Raw genomic sequence first — 4,240 nt, forward strand, 5'->3', positions numbered from 1 at the left:
CCAGAGTCAGGCCATGGGGTTTCATAAAATTTATTCTGCAAAAGCTCTCCGGTGAGGTCCCTCGGTCTGCTCAGAGGCGGAGGGAGTCATGCCCAGGGTGGGTGCTGCTCGTTCTTAAAGGGCCGTTGTCCAATAGGTGGTCGCCATGGGTCCTTGTCTGGCCAATGAAGTTCGCTGTTTCTGTTCAACTTTGGCGGCCGCCAAATGCTGAAGGGCGGGAAAGTCCGTTGGTGACGGCGGGCCAGGTGCAGAAAACAGGAAAGTTCCTGCCGGTGGGAATGTTTCCGCCATGTTTCTTTTCCCTTCCCCCAGACCTTACAGATGGATATGACCACCTTTTAAGATCTTCAGATTTACAATCCTGAGATCTCCCATTGAGCTCTTCAGAACTATAAGTCTGACCTGAACTGGCGTGAGACAATGTAGAGAAGGTACATCAGTTTATTTCATTTTTGTTACAGTTTCCATTTCCATCCTAAATTTCAACCAACCTATTCATCTCAAACTAAAAGTGATCCTTATAAACATGTGTTTATTACAGTTTTGGATTTTTGCTCCAAAAATACACATGACAAAGCTGCCCATCTTCCCAACCACATGCACCTGAAAGGGTGTCCCTGCATCGAATCCATTTCTCGATGTAACACGCATCAGACCAACAGCACGTCTGGAGCAGTATCTTACTATTTCAACAGCTTCACAGACGGAATCACAGACTGTGATTGGTCACATCCGTTATAAGCTACTGGATATTCCCGGTGAGCATTCTGCGCTCTCAGGTGACCTCTTTGCAAAGCCATGGTTCCTCAGCTCAGACATGGATGGTGTTTCTAGGGTGCCCATCTCGGTTGTGAGAGCCCTAGGGCCTGGAGGAAGAGAGACAGGCCAAATGTATCCACGCAAACTCTGCTTCTGTCTGCCAAGAAGCGACACAACTTTCTGTACTACACGAGAATGTGGGCCTGCCATATTGGTCCTCTAGCACTGAATTATCTAGAAAGTTTTAGGAGCAATGAAAGTGAAGTAAGTGACTTGGGTTCTGATTCAGTCTTGCCACCCGAAAAGCTTTGGCATTACAGCTCCAAGTGCCACAACCTGTCGGTAAGGATGAAGGGCCTGAGGATAATGAGTATGTAAACACACAGCCGCAGTATGCTGTGTGAGGTCTAGGACGGATGTTACAGGGCTACAGATAAGTTAGGCACTGTTGACAGAAATAACCAACTCTATAAAAATGACAATTAATGTGATTTACTTTTAATCAGAATATGAGTGACCTAAGCCCAGAGAGGAGGCAAAAACATGTCTTTTCTGGGGGGTGCTCAGGTATAGGATTTTTTTTGGGGGGGGGTTGGAATTTAGTGAAGAGTGTTTTATTGGTCTGGCCCAGAAAGGCAGGAGAGGAGGAGGAGCTTGTAGGTTATAGGTGGGTTTTACAGTTTTTAGGTTGGTAATTGGAAAAGAGAGGATGTTGACATTAAAAAAGGAACGTACTGGGACCAGCATTTGGCGTAATGGCTGTGTCACCGGACTTCCATGTTGTTGACTGCGGTTAGAATTCCAAACCTGGTGGCTTAAACTCACGCCAGGTGTATGTGCGTCCGCGCCCAAGATCCAGAAGGAGAGTGAAGGAGAAGGGATTGCAGTGTTGCCATCCCTCCTGGGGATGATTTCTCGCTTTCTGTCTCTCTGTCTCTCTCTGTCTGGCGAGGGCATGTGCCCTAAAGCAAAATCCTCCTCCCCCCCCCCAAAAAAAAGAGGAATGTACTTTAAAAGAGATAAGGAGGCTTAATATACATGAGAAAGATACTATGTTAGGGACAGGACATAAGAAGAATTTTGTTATCAATGGGCCAAAATGATCTGTTAATTGAGGGCATGACTCCCTCTAGGCTCTTTGGAAAGGATTTTGGAAACTAGGAAAAAGCAGTCAGACTTCTGTCCTCAGCACCTCAGGTAAGGTTTGGTGCCACAGAGCCAACTACCCTACATTCCGGCATTTCAGGGTTCAAAAGGAAAATGACTTGATTGCCTTAAAATGAGGCTGACAGTCGAAGCATATAAACGCCCCCAACATTGACAGGGTTCATGTAAAAGCTGTGGAGGCCATAATGACAGAGAGCCGGGGAAGTAGAATGGAAAGGCTTGCAGCTCAAGAGCTGGAAAAGGTATTTCCTCCTTCCGGTCTTCCCTTGTGTTGTGCCACTTGGTATATTGCGGTTACATTATAGCTTTACATGATGACAGGAGACAGTCCAGTTCTAAGAGAGACAGGCTCTCTGGAACAATCGGCATAATTAAATCTCTCGCAGGCCATGGCTGTGGTCCTTCACGCACTCCTTCATTCCACAAGGATGAAATGCCTGTAGCTCAGGTTCTTGATCCATCCCAGACACCAATCATTTGAAAGCAACTTAGTTTCCAAATGGAAACTGGAACAGGGCCTTCCTGATACCTCATCTTTGTGGTCTCACTACGGCTGACCTTGCCTGACTAGGAGTCTCTTTGGTAATTCAGTAACTAAGCACCTTGGCTGGGGGCCAGAAGGCCCACGCTAGAGCCGGCTGCTAGCAGTGGTGGATGGCATGCCATGACTCTGCTCAGACCACCTGCCCCTGTGCATTGCACACACAAGTCACGACTTGACCTTGCAGGTGCGTTTCATGCTTGGCACAATCTGAAGCAAGAAAACTGGGCAGGACTTCTCTCTCTCTCTCTTTCTCTGTGTTTCCTCTCAGTGAGACTCAAGCCAGTTTCTTGCATCGACAGTTCATTCGCGTATTAACAATCGCTGTGCACTTTCTTCTTTCTTGGATAAGTGTCACTGCCTAGATGGGTCTTTGGTTATGGTAAGACTTCCCAGGCTACCTTTGTCTTTACATTCTGTCTCATAAGCAGTGGTTGGCAATATGGAACCCCTTTTGGTTATGTGGCTTCTCTGCGGTCATCCCTGTGTATTATCTCCAAATTCTCCAGAAGAAAGATAATAAGAGGGAACAGGGCAAAACAAAGCCAGTTGTTTGGCTGAAAAACAAAAGGCTCCTTTGCTCGCACGTGGCCTGGGAGCAGAAGCACTCGAATTGTTCTCATTGCTCTGACTCTCTAGGTTAAGCAAGTACAAATGACTGGGAAGGTCGCCAAGCACCTCTGCCCTGTCCTCTGGTCTCAGCGACACTATTGGCCTCTGTTTGCCCTTGAAAATTTGTTACGATCAGATGCAGTTAATGTGAATCAGGGAGGCTCAATTGCCCTCCTGCTTGGTAATTTTCGTGTAGTAGGAAAAGACTGGATTAATAATAATACTGATAATAATTCAGGGGGCTTTTCTTTTGGCTTTTTCAGACCTCAGCAGTCTGGGAGGTCTGAGGGCCGAACCTCCTCCCTCGCCCACTTTGAGAAAGTGAGCTGGCTGTCCTTGTAAATGCCCTTGGTGCAAACTGGCAAGACACATGAGAAGGAGCCTCTCGAAATCCACGCAGGTGTCTCCCCGCCTCGGGTAACGAGTCTCATTGTGCCTTTGTGTCCTTACGTCCAGTCTGTCTCTGGCAAAGCAGTAAGTGACACTGTGGAAAAGGCAGAAGGGCATATCGTGGTTTCTGCACAAAGAGAGTCATTTGGGAGGAGAAAAAAAGAAGGAAAGAAAATCTCTGGAAACATCTTAAAGGCAGCCAAGCCTAAGCATGGCTGTGTGAGGAGACGTTCTCTTCTATTTCACCATGTGGAGCTGATTTTACTCTCTGGCGTGCGTGTGTGTGTGTGTGTGTGTGTGTTTGCATGTGTGTATGTGTGTGTAAGAGATTTTGTGACACAAATGAAGCTCTTCTGGACATCTAGGCAATGGTATTTTAAATGATCCATTGAAAAGGACCTTTCAATTCAAGCTGGCATTTCAAATTCTATTTTAATAACACAACGAATAATACAATGACTATATAATGAAAGTAAGAAGAATACTTTGAAAAGTTTGTGGAAAATGGAATTTAAAAAATACTCGGGTGCAAAATATTTTAAAAATCTATGTGTCTTTTTTTTTTTTTTTTTTTTTTTTTAATAATACACATTTTCCATGAACTGTCTGCTGTCAGATGCCACCTTTCTCAAAAGAGCTCCTGGTGATTGACAAGTCTCGCTAATCCCTAGGCAAGCTCATATCCACGCACCGTGCAAACAGCAAAGGCTATCCTACTCTACAGAGGGGCAACTGCATCTCAGTGCTTCCGGCACCTCAGCCTAAACCGGC

The 4,240-nt window shown here is 45.9% G+C and overlaps 1 long non-coding RNA gene across 1 annotated transcript; it reads left to right on the plus strand.

Moving 5' to 3' along the window:
- The first annotated feature begins 201 nt into the window (after window positions 1-201).
- On the plus strand, window positions 202-3,910 carry LOC102473146 (uncharacterized). The gene is made up of 3 exons (XR_337296.1): window positions 202-431; window positions 542-758; window positions 3,343-3,910. It is a non-coding gene; the product is annotated as an uncharacterized LOC102473146 (long non-coding RNA).
- The last annotated feature ends 330 nt before the right edge of the window (window positions 3,911-4,240 follow it).

The sequence above is a fragment of the Tupaia chinensis genome, unplaced genomic scaffold (assembly GCF_000334495.1).
Source record: "Tupaia chinensis unplaced genomic scaffold, TupChi_1.0 Scaffold145148_1, whole genome shotgun sequence".
In the NCBI taxonomy this organism is placed as follows: Eukaryota; Metazoa; Chordata; class Mammalia; order Scandentia; family Tupaiidae; genus Tupaia; species Tupaia belangeri.